The 18,884-nt window shown below is 39.7% G+C and overlaps 1 protein-coding gene across 4 annotated transcripts in view; it reads right to left on the bottom strand.

Annotated features, from left to right (window-relative positions):
• Positions 1-16,959, bottom strand: part of MPP5 (membrane palmitoylated protein 5) — a 70,544-nt gene extending 53,585 nt beyond the window's left edge. For 2 of the 4 annotated variants that reach the window (XM_019551301.1, XM_019551304.1), the window contains exons 1-2: positions 16,853-16,959; positions 6,217-6,302 (exon numbers count right to left, since the gene is read on the bottom strand). The gene's annotated coding sequence lies outside the window, so the exon portion shown is untranslated. Of the gene's footprint in view, positions 1-6,021; positions 6,189-6,216; positions 6,303-16,852 lie in introns of those variants that run through there. The other 2 variants (XM_019551303.1, XM_019551302.1) reach the window with 2 other exon arrangements.
• Between the last annotated feature and the right edge of the window lie 1,925 nt (positions 16,960-18,884).

Genomic DNA, 18,884 nt, shown 5'->3' with positions numbered 1-18,884 from the left:
CAAAAAAATGAGAATCTAATGCTTCAGAAAGGCCGGGATAATACGTTAAAACTTTCACAGAGGTCTTCTTCCAAATTCAAGGAAGAGAAGGCAAAAATCCTGCAAAATTATCTTTATAGATAGAATTACAAAGTAACTTTCTCTTCTCTAAAGGCATCCTATATACTCCTCAAAAGGAAGCAGTTCAAGAATTGTCCCAGAATAAAAGGAACACTGCAAAACACAGACAAGGCTACTGCCAAGGTAACATGATCTAAGTTACTTGGAAATTCTATTTCTTAGAAGACGTAACAAAGGATTTTCACTCTAGTTTATGCATCCACTGCAAACTGGGCAAAACTGCCAAAGCATTAAGCATTTGGAAAGCTAAATGTCATCTGCTTGTATCTCCATTTTCCCATACATTTTCAGAGGCGAAACATTCATATCCCCCTCAGTTAGTAGTTTGTACCATTCAGATACTCTCAAAATTTCAGCTTCATTTTTGAAAAAATGGTTGATGTTCACTTTAATGACAAACCACCACCCCTGCAAAACAGCAGACCCTAAAACCAGAAGTGGGTGGGTAGGAGAATATTTAAATCAGGGCTGTTGAACTGGCAACCTGTGGACTCCTACCTGGCTGCCACTCTTCCCATTGCTTTGGGGAAGATGGCTGGGATCTCCAGACTCCCCCACCCTCCTCCAGGTTCTGGTTTCTGCCTGTGCTCCTGGGTGCAGGGCAGGTACTATGCACACAGCAGGGGAGGCTAAGGAGAAAGCTAGATTGTGTCTGAAGCATGCTGCAGGTGGGCTTCTTGCATGAGATGTGTACACAGTGAGGGAGTTTCAGGTGCTGCACATGTGGCAGGAGAGGGGAGCCGGGCTATGTGCACATTGGAGAAAGAACTTAGTGCAGGGAAGGAGTGGCCCCTGCAGTTGTTCAGCCCCCAGACGCCCAGACATTGGACAGCCCTGAGTAAGCTATTTAACTTTCTTTAAACATTCTACCACAGCAATCCTACACATATACACCAAGTAGATTGAGATATCCAATTGAATAAAAACAATAATTCACACTATGAAGAGCAAAAGAGTTAAAAATCAGCCAGTGTTTGATAACTAGCCAGAAAGACTGTAAAAAGATGGACCAGGCATTTCCATAAAAGTTTTGGATGGGTTTAAAACAAAACAAAACAAAACAAAAAAAAACAGCCTCAAAGATGCTCTGATGAGAAAACTTTCATATTTGACTGAGTTAGAGATGTGCCAAAAGCAACAAATCTCCATAGAGGAGGTGGGCTTTGCAGGTCTGAAAGGCCAGAGTATAGTCCATTCCCAGAATGGAACACCAGTATTGTTACTTTGAAATGTATGCCGTAAGGGACAAAACACCCAGGATCTTTGTTGTAGCAAATGTTCTTGTTCAAATAGCACAAGATCAAACTGTAAGGAATCTTGGGCCCCTGCCAGATGTTGCATTTAAGATGTGATTAATTGATTAATCAATGAATCACACCTTTACTTTAATGTCTGTCAGGGACCTAGGTCATATGAGTAAGAACCTGAAAGCTATGCCCTGCAATAGAATTCTCTTGCATTGACAATAACCTCCATGGAACTGGAGTTGGACACAAATTTGAATGGACTTCAGACATTGTTCTAAATGCAATAATTTCGAGAGTTAGGCTGGAGAGGTGACAAGTCTTTTCTTAGACAAGACAATGAAATAGTGAAGGCAAGGGAATCTATCTTTGAAAATCCAAAGCAAGATATTGGTAGCTAATGAGATCAGAAAACTGGTGACCAAGCAGAATGTATATTTACTACAATATAACAAAGAAAACCCTGAATACTAGCTCATTACAAACTAGGTAAGAGCTGCTCAAGATCAGTATAAAAACTCAAAAAGGACAAAATTAAAAGGGGGTTTAATACAGAAGCCCCTTTCCCTCCCTCCCCACGATAAACAAAAATGACCACAACAAACAATACTGCATTAACAGTATTGTTAATTTGTTCCTAAATCTTAGATAAACCCAAACAGTCCATAAACAAATGCTATTTTTCTGAAAACCAATTAGTTAAAAGGAAAAAAAATGTGAGTGATTTTTGTATGTGGCATTTAAAAGGAGGCCACAGAAGCTAAAAACAACACAATAAATCTTTTTTAGTCATATAATTAATCCATCTGGAAAACTACTCTCACAGAACCAGAAAGATTTGAAACGCCTGCTTAGAAATGTCAAGGTTCTGTCACTTAACCCTGCCAAGAGGTGAATATTCCTGGGTTAAAGAGTGAACATCTATATTTGCTGATGGATCCAGCCCAGTTTGGGAAATGAATGGCAGGTCTATTAATTCTCTGATTGTGACTTTCTTATTGATTAAAATGAAAAAAAGAAAAACAACACAATGAATTCTCATCTGGGTCAGCAGAGCTGAAACTCTGATTCAAAGCACATAACTCAATCAGGCAAGCTAATGGAATAGCTGGTAGCAATAGTAAGCTCCTGTCTTCCATGTACGGTGTCTTAAAGAGGACCTCCCTTCTGCAAATAGTTAGGAATCCTGTTGCCAGACAGCACAGAAATGCTGAAACTCAGGCCCCTGACAAAAGTTCATTTAATTGTACAATTGGGATATGATGAATTTTATCATGGATTTGAAAAACTGCACATCCTGCCACGCCACACATACATGGCAGATCATGGAATTTTTGGGATCCAGAACATGATTTGTCAGATGCCAATCACATGAGAAACAGGTGGGGAGTCCAACACTGGGGACTCAGTCCCTGATGATGGGCTCCCAGCCTGTCCATATGTACAAAGGGGCCATGGAAAGCATGGCATCAGGGACTGATCCATGCCATGTAGAGCTTCACCATGCAGTTTTCAGAGAGCCAACACACAGGGTTTTCAGAGTGCCTGCATGGGGTTGCACTGTGTGGCTGTCAGCATGCTGATCTGCTCCCAGCACTCTGAAAAATATGGTATCAGCTGGTGAGCTCTGCACCCTCTGACACCCAGCACTCTCCCATGGCCACCTGCCAGCGCCACAGACCTGGGAAGCAGACAGCTGGGGATTAGGGTACCGTGCTAGCTGGTAATCTTAAAGCCTAGCCACATAGACAGCATGGCAGGACTTCACCCCACCACACATTCGAATTTAAAGCAAGATAGAAACCAACTACAAAAATGTTTCACATATAATGGAACACATGGATCATTTTCGTGGCTGGTTTCTCATGTTATTGCACCATTAATTGCCTGAATATGTGGCAGAGTTACTGTTTATGGTGTGGTTAATATATTAATTGCATCATAGCTAATGTCTACCAGGAGCCTAGAATCCCTATCTGGCTTCCACATTCTGAAGTCATGTGTATGGTAGGCCTTTGGCGCACATCCTTTAATAGAGAAATGGGATCTGATCCTTGATCCCAATCACACTTTCTCTATTTGCAGTGCAGGGCAAACCCAGGATCATGATCCAGGTTCCCCTTTACTAACAGGTTGAAAACTGGGTGCCTGTACCCTAGCTTGTAGGGCTGACACCCAATTGGTTGTCAGTCCCAGCCTTTACAGCCCAGACTCCTGTATGAGACTTGAGGCTGTTGGGACCTGGGCTGACAACCAGCTGATTGTCACCTTTGGTCCCAGACAGCCCTGAGTGGTGCTCAGGAACCCAGGCTGTCACAAGGCTAGGTCAACATCAGCTGATTGTTGGGCCCAGTCCCAGGACAGTCCTGGATTGGCTCCCGACTCTTGCAAAAGCAGCAGCATGACTGTTAGTTCGTTACTGTAAATAGCTCTTTATAAAAAAAAGTTCCTGCAAATAAAGTGTTGCTTTCACACCACAAGCCACATCAAGAGATTACCTGCAGCTCATTTTCTGCATCAGGCACAAGCTACAGTGCTCTACCAATAGTTATGGGTATGGGAAGGTTAACATAGGACTCTGCCATCTTGGCAGCTGCATGGCATACACAGTGTCTCCACATGTGCTGCTTTTCCAGAGAAGAAAATGCTTCCCTGCTTAAAACAGATAACCCAACTGAGGAGCTGATTTGCAGGGGAGAAGGTGCATTGCATGTTGTGAAAAAATATAGTATCTAAACAATATAGAAATAAAACCCTATAAATCACAGAGGTAAAAAGCACCGAAACAATTCTCACTTAGGATACATAACATCTTGAGCAATGTTTTATTGACAACATTTAGATCGGGGTGGGCAAAATGTGGCCCGCAGGACGGATGCGGCCCACCAAGCCATTCTATCTGGCCTGCGGGGCCCCTAAAAAATTTAGAGAAGTAATATTAATCTGCTCTGGGTTGCCTGTCATGCGGCCCTGGCTTGCCAAAACTCAGTAAGCAGCCATCAGCCCAAAATAATTTCCCACCTCTGATTTAGATGAATCGCGAGTATTAAGTAGTTTGGACATTACCTAAATATAAGAGAACAAAATGTATACAAATCCTCATCCTTCAAAGGGTGCAAAACTAACTCCTAATAAATAAGGAGAAAGAAGAAGTGTCCACCATGGTACCAATTATAAAATAAGTTTCTATGTGGTGTTTCTTGTACTTTTCTCCAAGGCATCTTGTACAGGTCACTAACAGGCAGGATACGGGAGCAAACAACTAAATATTAAATATAGTACAGCAGTCCTGACATTTCTAACTATCAGAGCTTACAATATACAGCTTTACACAATGTATTTTTACCCTGATTTCAAAAGCTTCCTAACAAGGAATAAGAGAATGCAAAACAGAAAGAAAAAAAGTAAGTTTAAGACAGAAGAATTAAAAATCAAATTAGAATCTACTCAGATATTCTACCTAATTTGCTTTATAATTAGAAGAATATTTGTAACAGAAAAGGTTTCTTCCCTTTTCCAGGTGATTAACCGCTTCAAACCACTATTCATTACAAAATATGCTACGCACCATCAGTTTAAGCATGGAGATTTCAAAGTCTTTTCAGACATGCTAAAAGGTGTTAATTTAGCACAGATCTCGTAAATTTAACTGAGAATGGATCTAGAGTATGAGAACTGAAAACTGTTATCTCCTAAGAAAAGGAATGTTGTGCTGCTGCTTTAAGCTTTGTATGGGAGAGATTCAAAAATGGTAACTGGTCATGTGACAAATTTCAGGACTTCCATGAAATTTGAAACATTGTATCTTTATAAAAACTAGGGCTAGACTCTGATCTTTGATATGTGAGCATCGCTTGGTGTGCAAGTATAGTGCTGCAAGAGATGTACATTAGCATGTATTTCAAGGATCACAGAGCAGAAGAGAAACCAGAGTGCTTGAAAATTTAGAACTTACCTTAAAACACTATTCAGCAACTTTCAGGCTTAAGAACAGTGATAGAACTCAAATCTTATCAGTAGGTACAATGCCAGTAGCTAAAAATGCAACTGCTAAATATAGCTAAATCTTCACTGGCTACATTAAAAGACCCTACAGGACCACAGCTTATTAGCTGAATGCAACGTAAGGTAACATTTAGTATGGAAGCGTGGCTCATTAAGATTAAAGGCCCTATCAAGTAATGGTCATGATACTAAGAAGCACAAAGAGCTATTTGTGGCATGATCTGCTTCCCTGGGCCACATGCTTCTGCAATAAAGAAGCACACAAGAAACATTTACTGCTCCATCAAAGGCTCCATTTTGCTCACAGGTAACAACAGTGCATCCTGACATGTTTTATTGTAGAACTGGAAGCACAAGTTGCTTTATGAAGTGTATCCAGTGGTTAAAATTAAGTAATTTTCCATTTGAAATCACATGCCACTTGTTTTAAAAGCCATTAAACAGAGGGCACTATCAAAGGCTGATAAAACAGCCTGCAACAGTTTTAACTTGGTTCCCCAACTTGAGAAAGAAGAGACTTGACATGAGACATTTTCAGTTTCCTGAAATGACAGCAGCAATGGAAGACTTATAATTATTATAAACTACAACAAGAAGATCAGTAACATGTCTGGCAAGAATTTGAAATGATATCAGAACAGATCAGACGCACTTGTCTGGAATACTGCGAGTTGTTTATTTCCCCTTGTTACTCCCTCTTTTACGACTCCCTTTGGTCAGCAGCTGGAACTCCTCATTTAGATCAGATTAGCATTCCATTGACATTCTCTGGAGCTGGACTGTTTGCCTCCATAGCAACAGCTTTGTCAGCTAGCATGAGGTTCATGCAAAGAGCTGAGGAACTTACATCATACAATCAAAAATGTCTTTTTCCTCTGTCCACTTGCTCAACTTCTTCTCCTCTGATTTTTAAGCAGTAACAATCTTCTAAGCCTGTTAGACAGAAAATTAGATGATTACTCAAATGCAGAGTTGTAAAACACCTTTCCGCAAATTGTATGAGGCTCAGTCGGCAGATGGCTAAAACCTCACAGTAAGTAGCAGTAATGATGTCAATAAACCTCTGAAGAACAGCACTTAAACTATCTGTTCTACTTACGTCAATCATTTGAGTAACACTTAAAGCTGAATGACTCAGGTGAATGAAATCAGCTTAAAAGCTATATAGGATACACAACAGTAGATTACTTTTAAGAAAATACTTCAGCTCCATTAAATTCAAATACGAAAACTAATACTTTACAGAAATGGAATAATAAAAATGATGAAACTGCATTTAAAAACAAGAGTAAAAATTACAAATCATTCATGCAACAAGGGAAGACCACAACTAAGACCTATATCCACTTATAGATTATACTGGGGGTATCAAACTGGCCCCAGGCCAGATCTGAACCATGGGGGCTCCTCCCAGGGCAGATTTGCAAGACCAGTGGCAGCTGTATTTTCAATGCCCTCACTTGCCAAGGCCACTGATGGCCATGTCCACCAGGAACTCAAATTCTGTGACAGGCCATGCCCCTTTCTTCCTACAACACACAATTTGACACCCCTGATCAAACAATTACAGATAATTCAAATATGATCTAGTGGTAGTCTCCCCTTCTTATAAGAAATATATATAATAATTTTTAAAGGTAATCCCAATAGTGGGACTAACAATAGGGTCTGGTATGCAAGAGGAAACTGAAACTTCTCTGACAAGGATGGTCAGTCTGCCCCCTGAACTGGAATAGAAGAGTTTAAATGACACAAGGAAAACCAAAACCTAAAGCATTCACTCATTCTCAGCAAGTCTCAACTTTCCAGTGCTGCTATGAATAGTTTTGTCCTGGTTACACTAGCAAACAAACTGTTTTCAAGGGTAGTTCAGTGGGCACTACAGCTGTCAATATTAGCAATGAGTTTGTGTGGATTCAATCCTTTAATTTAAGTTTGCTTATTCTAAATGATTTATCTGGGAATTCTTAAGCAGCACATAAAAGGTGCATTTGGGAGGGAAGATGTGCAGTTTTTTGACTTCTCTTAGAATTCTAGCTTAAAAGGGAAAATTTTACAAGCTTCACAGTTGCTGAAAATATTCTTGAAATTTTGTTACTAAAATTCACCATTAATCTACACTAGTCTCAGTGTCACCAAGGTAAACTCATGAATTTAACTACAGGCTCCTTGCTTTTTGTTTGCCTTTTGTCATACTGTGCTTTCATCAGTACAGCTCCATACTTCAGCCTTTGATACAGGCTTCCATATCTCACTACCTATTACACAGCTAGTGCTCACAAAGATAACTAAATCTTGTATTAACTGAATAAACAGTATGGCAGAGACCAACCACCACAGTAATTTAAGAAAGGAAATGAAAAGAAAAGTTTGGGCTGGAGATTCAGATGAATGGCAAAGAAGTGTGTGTTCAGATTTGAAATTTGGACAATATGACTCATGAACCAAATGAGAAGCACAGAAGTGACAGCATTACAGCTTATAAAAGAGCTTTATACCCCAACTTAGTTCATACGTCCACAGCCTTCGGAGCTACAACTAAATTTTCAGCCTTAAGCCAACTCTGCTATAGCAACCCCTTGCTCCACTACAGATATATGTAGAGGGCAGTGGATAAAATGGACACTTTAAACACACAAAAGAAAATAAAATTGCTGAATCAGTTAAACTGTATTTCCTTTCCCCACCCCTCTATTATAGCATTGACCCTAAACATTTGGAAAACCTTAAGGCAGAAGGATGCATATTAAAGAAATTCCTAAAATTCCAGGTCAATGTTAACAGATATCAAAGGAGAGTCCAGAGGCTTGATAAGAAATAAGTGGCTTGTTATTAATCATTCATCCACAGACTTCAAATGTCATTGTCTGAGAAAGTAAACAGGCCTGTCTAGTTTCAAACTGTGATTTCATTCTCTCAGTGAAATTAAAATGAAATATTGTTGCTGTTCTGGTTCTGCACTGTTTTTCTGTTTTGTATTATTGTACCTGGATCTCACATTTATTCCTCTATTATTAAATGTCTAAATCAAGTGATCTGAAGTTTGTCCTTGCTTTAAAATTAATTTAAGTAATTTAAAATGTGATAGCTGCACCAATCTGAGACTATCTGTGTAAAGTTGAAGAGGAGAAAAGTGAATTTATATTGCATCACTGTCAATCCAATGTTTCAAGGTATTAAAAACATGCAAAGGGTGGTTGCTGTAGCCTGGTGAATCTGACACCCAAGGGGTGCTTTAAAAACAGTTTTTCTGGTCCTTTGCTCACAAAGGCAGAACTTTTTACTACTTCAAATTTGCAATCCCTGAGGAGGTTGAGACACAAGGGGTCAAAATCGTTTTTACCCTCTGCAAAATCCACCATAGCATTTTTAGCTTTTTCTTTGATTACCGTTGAGAGGTTTTGCCAGAAACCTTACTCACAATGGCAATTACTTATTTCATGAAATATGTACCTACAGTTCTACATGCTTTGATCTCAGTGAAACTGCCCATATCAGGATTTGGCTCTCAAACTTCATTTCTGCAATATTTTCTGTGTGCGATGGCAAAGAAACCAGTTTTTATCATTGTCTTCTGTGCTTTGGTCTGACTTGTAACCAACCCCATCTTCATATAACTCACAGATGTCTTAAATAAAAATCTGCAAAAATTTCCACCATCTTTTGGAATTTGAAGAGAATATTTTCAAAACAAATTCAAGCTTTTTAAAATATAGATAACTTCTAAAATCCACAATAGAAAGCTTATGGTTCTATGGCTGATACAGGGCACAAGATGAGGAGCATCTCATCCAAATATGGCCTTAGCACACTTAACCCCCCCTACTCCACCCCATAAAAAAAATCACCGTGTTCATTTCTACACCACCTACATATTGACCAGATTTTCAGTTCTGTTGTTTTGATGCCCACAACAGTTTTTTCCCCATAAAATGATCAGCTATTTCAGATTCCAGCTTTATAATGTCCAAAAACAGACTTTCCCTGCCTAAACAAACCTGATGCATTGCAACTCTTGCTCAATGGATCCATCATTAAGTCTCAAATCTAACTTTATGTCTGAATAGTGCTGTTTTGTCAGTCATGCTCCAGGGATAAAAGAAGCAGGATACCTGTTATTCAACCAACTTGCATAGTTGAGAGAGAGAAGAAATAAGATTTTGGACCTGATGAAGGGCACACAAAGCCCAAAAGTCTGTCTCTGTCCCTTCTCATTACAGGAGTTGGTCCATTATTAATTCAGTATAAAATCTTAGATACTCTCTTATGAAGGCTTTCACTTCCCAGGTGTAAACAGATTCTGAACCAAGATTAATGCTATCTTTAGTCTGTAAATTGTGGGTGGTATTTTGAAATTTCAAAAAGTGAAATATTTAGCTACCACATATATACCATCAAGGTGATAGAAGCTAAGATCAAAACTGGTTCTATTTTATGGAGCAATCTTGTGCTAAAAGCTTTTGTATGCAAAGGACAAGATTTTGTGTTGCATGTTATATTATAGCGTTTTGAAAGCACTTAAGAATGGGTTTACTGATCTGCAAGGAAAAACACTGCATACCATACATCCCCAAATAAGACACATGCCTTGTTTTGGAAGGCAGAATGTAGGAAAAAAAGATTTTTCCAGTCACAACCTAGATTTAGCTTTTGCATGGAGAAGCAGTGTTGCAAGACAGCTGCCAGCTTCTCTCTCAAGCAACAAGCAAGACGGGTAGCATCCAGTGTTAATTTTTTCTTAGACACTCTCAAGTATGAAACAGGTTTTGGCTGGGTAAGAGTTAACGTTGGACAGCATAATTGCTGCTTGCTGCCAGAGAGAGAAGCTGGAGGCCATCCTGTAGCATTACCTTTCCATGCTTCTATTCTAGGGAAGGAAAATGAGCTTCCACACTTAAGACATACATCCCAATACTGAAGGGTAATTTTCTGGAAAAACAGTATGTATGGTAAACACAGTACTTGTTCCAAGTCTGCTAACGTACTGGAGGACTAGCGAATAGTAAATGTTGAAACTTTAATTTTGAGAAGGTACAAGAGCAAATCAGGAAATTACCAATAGAAAGCCATACTCTACTCTCGTTGACACAGTGAGACTCAGAACACATATATCACAATGCAAGGTCTAACCAATATAGCTAATGCATAACAAAATACTGACAAATGAGAATACCACTTGACTGCCACAAAAACAAGAGAAAGATATAAAGTCTTCAAGCAAATAAAAAGAGCCATATAATCAGGCAACCAGTGGTGCACAGGACTGTGTACAAGGACAAAGATTAGAAAGTTAACACTTGACAATATTTCCTTGTAGATGTTTGTAATGTACGTCAATGTTTGTGCCACAGGTTTGCTGGAAGGAGTTTCAGATAACAACTACCTTGTCTATCAGAGATGGAATTATAGGTTAAGACCAGTGGTGCTTAACGTTTTGACTCTATGGGACACAAGTTGGATGGAGTGGGGTTGGTCCATTGGCTGGATTGAGCCCTGGCCTCAGCACCACCCCTTCCTTGCCCTGAGTGGGCCCTGTGGCCAAGCACCACCTCCTCCTGCCCCCATGTGCCTGGATTGGTCTTCAGGGGCCCAGTGCCATCCTCTACCACCAGAATTGGTTCCCACAGGCCTGGCACAGGCCCCTCCCATTCCAGCTTGCTGAGGGCCTAGTGACCCCTGGTCCCTGAAGGCATGCAGAGATTGGGCCCTGGAGCCCAATGTCATTCCCACCCAGCCCTATGCATTAGGATTGAGTGCTGATCTACGCTAGGGACTGACACTCAAAAGCCTGAGCCTCAACTGATTCAATCTTTGCAGGTTAGTCTAACTTGCCTAGGTCAAATCAGTTTGTAAGCATACAGACATCCTCTCTGGCTTGAAGAAATGCAGACACATGCCTGCAGTGGCTCAGGCTGAAGCCAGGGGGCACTAGAGCAGTCCTCCCTTCTGTTCCACAGCACTGAGATGAAGGGGGCATGGCCAACCCTAGCAGGATGCTCTGATTAGGGAGGGAGTCCCTCTCTCCTTGATAACAGAGTATTTGTCAGCTCTGTTATCAGCATTGAGCACCCTAACAGAAAACAAAGCCTCTCTCATTAGCTCAAACTCTTCATAAACAACTTTTTCCAAGGAAGGAACAGAGGGACATGACCAGCTACCTGTTGATTAGTTCCAAAAAGCCCTAGGCAGACACCGTTCTGTCTGCCTTTGTCCTGTCTGCCTTACACAGACACCTCTCAGCTTTAGCTAGCATACCACATGCTGGCTACAGTCCATGCTGTGGGAGAGAGGAGGGAGGGATCTCAGCCTGAGCAGCGAAGGGGAGGAGGGGGCAGGGGAAGCCACACAGATGCTGCTGTGCCTGCAAGTATCTGCTAGAGCTCCAGCCAGGGAGCAGAGGGGAGGGGCCAGCCCAGCTTTCTGGAACACAAAGCCCTGCCTAGCCCAGAGAATATGCCAGGATGCTGATGGACTCTGACATAACTTAGACTACCAAGGGGTCTGGGACAGGCATTCCATAAACCAGTATGCCCCAAATTAGTTAAGTCTGATACTACATTCAACCGGGTTTATCTCAAACGGGTTTCAGTCATTTTCAAATGGGTTTATGTGCACTGAACATCTATTCTGTTACACGTTTAAACCAGCTTCTGATCACTTAAACCAGTTTATGTGCAATGTCAGTCCCTAGTCCTAGAGCACAGGACCTGGGGCTCTCCATGGGTCTGGAATTTGATGGTGAAGGAGCAGTGCCACCACTCTCCTGCCACTAAATTTCTGGACCCATGGGGAGCCCCACAGGCCAGATGTCACAGCACCATGGCCTGGATCCGGCCTGTGGGCCAGAGGTCAAGTATCCCTGGTTTAGACTAGTGCATCTCAACCTTTCAGAGCACTGGACTGAGTGTTAGCAACCTGGCTGGAGGAGGAAGTGAGTAAAAGAAGAGGGAAATGGTTGGCAGTATCAGAGGGAGGGGAGGGAGAGAGGAAGAGAACAAAACGTGAAGGGCTGTGGAAGGGGTCAGAGAAAGGGACCCACTGGGCAAAGCTGGTTACCATGCTGTGAGCTGGATCTGGTCACTTCAAGATCTGAATCCAGCCCATGGGCTACACAATTGAACACCACACTTGTTCAGACTCTAAAGTTATACCAGGAATAGCATCTTTTTCATTATATTTGTATTGCCAGCTACATAACTATGCTATGTGGTTCAAAAGCAGATCTGGAGACTCGAGACCCAGAACTATTACCCTTCCAAATATCCAAGAGGGATATTTATGGTATCATGGGGCAATTCTGTGGGCATTTATTATTTAATTAATATAACTACTTTTAAACTATGCTCTAAGTCATGATTAATTGTTTTTGATATTACTGTCAAAGAGTAGGTAGATGTATATATCTCAATCAGAACTCACAGAACTAGCTGTAAAGTAAAGCAAATATAAATACATCTGTACATAGTATTTTAACTTCAATTATTTGGTCTACAAAAATCAGCTCAACTGATAGGTGCTGGAAACAAAGGGGAAAAACTCATGCATACATCAGTATATTAGGGAAGTGCCACTGGATTAAAAATCAGCATGGCTCAAACAAGGAAGAGGCTGGTAGGAACCAAACATGACTGGATCAGACATAAAAATAGTGTTTTTTTGACAATGCTTTGTTTTGGTTTGGTTCCATATGGATGCTAAAATTGAATGTTGAATTTTTGTAATATTCAAGTGTTCTACAAACAAAGAGGAAGACATCACTGTAAGCAAACATGACAAAGTCAGTTCAATTAGAATGACAAGGTTCATTACAGTAAAAGCCTATGATGCAATTAAACACTGCAGTGTTACTTTATTGCTCAAGCACTGATCAAAAATACAATTTAAAAATGAACCTATAAAAGGAAAAAGATGGATTTGCATGTGTGGTTCTAGTAGCATTTTTTTCCCTTGGAATCCATGCAGTAGGCCTCTTTAAATGGCAGATCAGTACTAGTGGATGTTGTAGGGCTGGGCATTCAAATTGCCCTGTCCAACTCCTGAGGGTGTGGACTCCCGGTTTGCCTGTTTGTAACCCTGCCATGAAGGTAGCTGTCAGGTGCAGAGCCCCCAGGATCAGATAAGATGTACTGACCTTTGTGCAAAATTCAGGGAACTTATGTATCCAGGACAGAAAATGTCTGCAGATGCTGCATTTGTCTTTTTAAAGTCCTTTGTTCAAACGAGGCAAGTTAAATGCCATGACTAGAAACACATTACTGGCCTGAAGGAGGAAGATTATTTGAAGTCTGGACACATCTGAATACTTATTACTTTTAAGGAAAAGGCACCAGACAAGCTATTTCAGACAACTTGACTAATTATAACTACTCAACATTAGGTACTAACCATTTACAATGTAGTGGAAATACACTAACTAAGAAACTGTGACTCAAACAGGGAGCTCTGACTCTTGCTACAGACAAAAATCAGAAGGAATCAGATCAACCACACCCTTTACAAACTTGATTGCAAGCATGAAGACAAAGGGGCATGTACTGGCCCAACAGCACCATTAGCAAAGGACTTGCACTCAAGTGCACTGAGCATGCATCCCCAGAGTGATAAAGGTATGCCTGTAAAAAAAAAATCTGTTGGAAAAAGGGAGTAAATCAGGGGTGTAACTTCAAACAAAATCTTTAACATCAATGACTTGCCAACACTACCAGAAAATGAACAAACTCAGGACTCAAAGGTGCATCCCATAAACTGCTGACTCCCTCTGCTACCCAGGTTTTCCCTCAAGTATACTCTTCCCATAGAGCATCAAATACATTCAACTAAGGCTGCCTCTTTTCAGCAGGAAAGACAGATAGACAAGTAATGTCATGATACATTCATAAACTAAGACTTCCTGAAAAATTTGCTGTCAAATGGTTAAATTAGGGCTGAGTGGAAAGGAGTCAATCAAATCTCTTATTTTTACCACAGATACAGCTTTCCACGTGGTACCACGCTTAAGCAGATCTTATCTGCTCCAAGACTATTTTTATATTATATACTAATGAGAAAGAGGCAGGGAGGAATATCTTGAAATGGGGAATGCAGGATGTTTGCATTTTAACAGCTCAACGTTCACCTCCATTTTGTGCAAAGGAGAAGAAATCTAAAAGCTATTTTATTGAGCAACATGTTATACAATACTCAAATATATATCAAAGCTCTACAAAACAAACACTTGATGTACAAATAAGTTTGTACAAGTTTGCACATGCCAGAGATACTAACGCAAACACATTTTCGTTGAGACAATGTAGCTGATTAGTTTCTTTTTACAGTGCAGTTCATATGATTTACAGTAATACTTACAATTTATAGTCTTGGGTGCTCCAGAGATGAAAACCGAGCCCTTGTACAGTTTTCCAAAAATAATCTTATTAATGTAAACCTAAAATAATGCTGACATATGGCCACACCCATTTTATTAATCATTGTTTAGTTTTAGTTTCATTCTAAAAGAATGAAACTAAATATAGCTAGGAGTTTAAGCATCCTAAGGCAGATTGATGCCATCCACCTGACGATAAATGCCTATTAAATCCAAAACTTCAGAGACAAAATTCCCCACAATTGAGTTTATTTAATGTATTATTATTTATGTGGTAGTTGTATTTGAGAGTACTGAGTAAAACTTTTGGATAAGTGATATTTCAAATATTACTACCTCTATCTTTTAAGAAAAAGAGCCTTTGGATTAGCTTAAAGAAAAAGAATTTTACATTCTACAGTTCAAGGTGTACTGTTTCAGTATATAAAGCAGATCATGATTGAATTGTGCTTTACTGGATCTCATGCATCCAGCACGAAGTGCAGACTGGTCTGCTTTGCACTAACATCAAGACCCAAAAAAGAAAATGTAGTCAGTATTATTGGAGGAGACCAAATCAACATAACCAGACAACTGAGCACTGTTATATCATACCAATGTCCTTTACATTGTACGTGTGACAGCAAAAATACACCATACACATATCATCTCCTAGAAACTGTAATGAAGTCATGAAGGTACTGATAAGCAAAAATACAATAAAACATGCCTTGGGCTCTGATGTTCAGCATCACAATAGATGCTGGTATGGATACGGAACAGGCTTAAACATTTTCTCATGAAAACAAGCAGCAAGTTCCAAAATCTCAATAGAACATGCAAATTATTTTTCCAAGAGGCACAGTGTAACAGTGTAATTTGTTGGCTACTTGAAGCACAATACACATTTAACGTAATAGCAAATTTTGTAAATGTCCCACTTAAGCACATTATATTAATACTAGAAGCTAGAAAGGTAAAACTTTTAGTTTGTATTAGTGGAGTTTTTTCCTCTGCCCTTGCAACCTAGAACTAGAATTTTTCATACTCAGTCACTCCCTTCCTGCAAACAGCCAGTTTTCCCAGCTGAAATCTTCCAACAGTTGGAAAAAACATTAGTTAGCTTGCTGTGCCTTATGGAACAGGACTACTAAGCATACAAACTAGTGATACCCAAGTCAGACCATACCATTACAGGAAGGAGAAATGTGCTTATATGGTTAGGGAGATATTATGATGATAAAGCACAAAAAAGGAAATGAAAATTGTAAAAAGCTCCAAGAAGCCTGGAAGAACGATATGGGAGGAGAAACCTGTCAGCACCTTTGCATTCAGCTGTTTCCTTCTTACCTCAGGAAGCAAAACGAAAGGTGTTTGGTTTCAGCATTCCTATAATACTTTTTGCTTAACACATCCATGAGTTACCTGACAAAAAAGAAGACTAAGATAACAAGATGGGCATTAAGTCCTGGGTAACTACCTAAGACAGCTGAAACCTACACAGGAAACTACCTAAGACAGCTGAAATACCAACTTTTCAACACACTAGCCAGGAAGTTCCTATCAAACTGAAGTTTTTCAGGACATAAAGAAAGTCTGAGTAGGAAAGTAGTCTCTCTTACTAGGGGCAAATAGACCAGTTCAAGATCACTCTTAAGGAGGAGTGCATGTGATTCCAGGATGCAAGTCAGAAAGGAAGAAAATAACAAAGCACTTCTTGGTTCCTGGCAATTTTATCATTTGTCTGACAGCACTAACTGGCATCTTGATTATCTTCTCGTGTATCAGCCAGGGACAGGAATCTTGAGTTCCATTTACAGAAGACGGAGTTTGGATTCTGCCTGGGGGCAAGAGCTAGGAAGTCAACTAGCATAAGACATCCTTTGGAGCAAACTATAATTGGACAATTCTGCTACTTCCCACCATTTGTTTGCATTTCATCTTCTTAGCAGTTCTCTTCCCTCTTTTGTTCAAAGCTATTTGCCACTAACTTTTATGATGCTTCAAAAGCAATGGCAAACCTAGGCATCATTCCACAAATAAAGTAAGCTATTCTAGAGCAATTATATTTGATCCAATTATAGGAATATGGAGGAAATGCCTGTATTTTTGTTCTGCAAAAAAGGAGGTACTCACTTACCTTGTTACAGTTTTGGAGGCAGATTCTTTGAGAAAACTATTGAGTAGGTGGAGTTTCAGTATGGTCCCTTGCTGAAACTAAAGAGAAAATAAATATCAGTCAGTGGTGTACCTTCACCTGGATAAAGTACACTTCTGCTTATTCTATTATAAGAGACAGGAGAGGATCCAGAGCATAACAATGAAGGGCAAAGGTGATATGATAAGGCTGCCTCATGAAGAGGCTACAGTGTGAAAAAGGGGATGAAAGATAAGATAACTTTCCTATACTCCATTAACTCATGTACTCTGACTAGTTTTTATTATTGTATTCAATGCAAAAAAAATGAAAAATGAGCTTTACTTTTGTTGTTCTCCTTCCCTCCAAACACCTGCATACGTAATTTATAGAACCCATTACTTCATGGTATCATTGAGGCCAAGAGTTTTATAATATTCCAACATATAGAGAATGGGTACATTTATAGTTAACACGGGAAAACATATAAACCCTCGTGTTTCAGGCCACAAGCTAACCATTAAGTGCTGGGTGCTGAAAATCATACCCCCAAACAGCCTATTCCATAATTTTTGCACCATCTTAAAGATTTTGTACCAGCTCATATTAGTCAGGAAACTAGAGCAGATGGACACCAGCCTACTCTAGAGAGAAATCTTTTGCCATTCTACTTCTCTTAAAATACCTCACAGAATTAATGCTCCTCAAATCTTGTCCACCCATTATGAGTCATGGAAACTCTCCTCTATCTAATGTTTAGGAGTTTTTTTTAAACCTAAAGGCCTCTCCTGCATTGCCCAGGAATGTTTTGCCAGTTCTTTTTCAAAGCAGGAAATGAGCTCCACCAATATCCAAAACCAAAAACATACAAAATAATGTATCCCTCCCCACCTGTTTTTAACAAAATAGTTATTCTAGAGAAGGAACAGACTCCCTACAGATGGAGATCACAATCATACCACAAAACCTTAAAGAAGGTAGGTATTTGAGCAAAGTTCTGCAAAGAAGCAGTATTACAGTGCAAATAATTTTCTCTGCTCTATGCCACCTATGCTGGTTTGTTTCCAGCAGTGATAATCTAGAATTCCTAAAGAAAGTAGAAGCAACAGTTACTGAAAAAAAGCATAACACTAAATTAAATAGCACTGAGGAACCATGAAATTTCTGGATGTGGCCAAAAAACTCCAGAACAGAGAATGACTTGGTTTTATGCTACTGATGCAAGATTAAGGCTGTGACTAGAACACTGCCTAAAAATGTAATACAAGCATTAGAACTTAAAAAATATTTAGAACATGACTATTTAGTTTATACATAAAATGCATCAGAAGTGGAAAAAAAAATTTAACCAGTCTGTCATGCAGTAACGTTATATAAACCAATGCTGTCAGATGCAAAGGTTTTGTGTGGGGGGGAATGCCCCACAAACACGTGGACAGTCACAGGACCTTAGATAACTAAGAATCTTCATACTGATGAGTAAGAGGCTCCAACTGAGTAGGCATGTGGACATGTTTAAGGGGACTATTACAACTACAGGATCAATTAAAATGCCAGAAGTCCATTTTCCTAAGTTACCAATACTTTGTGAAAATGTGCACAACAATCCCCCCTACTATCCTAACTAATTGACAATTAACTCTGGTCAAATGGATATGGGTTTCCATTGTTACTATGAATGGATTCATTTATCCCCAACCGGGCCTAATATATGGACCTTAATATTTGAAGAAAGAAAATTCAGGTAAGGAAAGGAAACTTGACTATTCTTTATGATAAAGGTCCACATATATAATACAACAGAATGGTCACAGCTCTCTGTCTCTCAGGTGGCAATCAGGCTCATCCTATAGATGTGGACTTCCAAACAAAATATTTGTATCTGACTTCTCTTCCACCTTGCATGGGATACTAATGTATGGAGAAGATAATCTGCTCAAGAAAAGGAAACTGCTAGAACTGAAGGGCTGTGTATAATTTAGTGCACCTATGTTATGAGTGCCAGGTCTTTAATTTACAGATCTGAATACAGAGG

Source organism: Crocodylus porosus, unplaced genomic scaffold, assembly GCF_001723895.1.
Source record: "Crocodylus porosus isolate Cpor-Errol unplaced genomic scaffold, CroPor_comp1, whole genome shotgun sequence".
In the NCBI taxonomy this organism is placed as follows: Eukaryota; Metazoa; Chordata; order Crocodylia; family Crocodylidae; genus Crocodylus; species Crocodylus porosus.
This window is presented reverse-complemented; position numbering and strand designations above follow the sequence as displayed.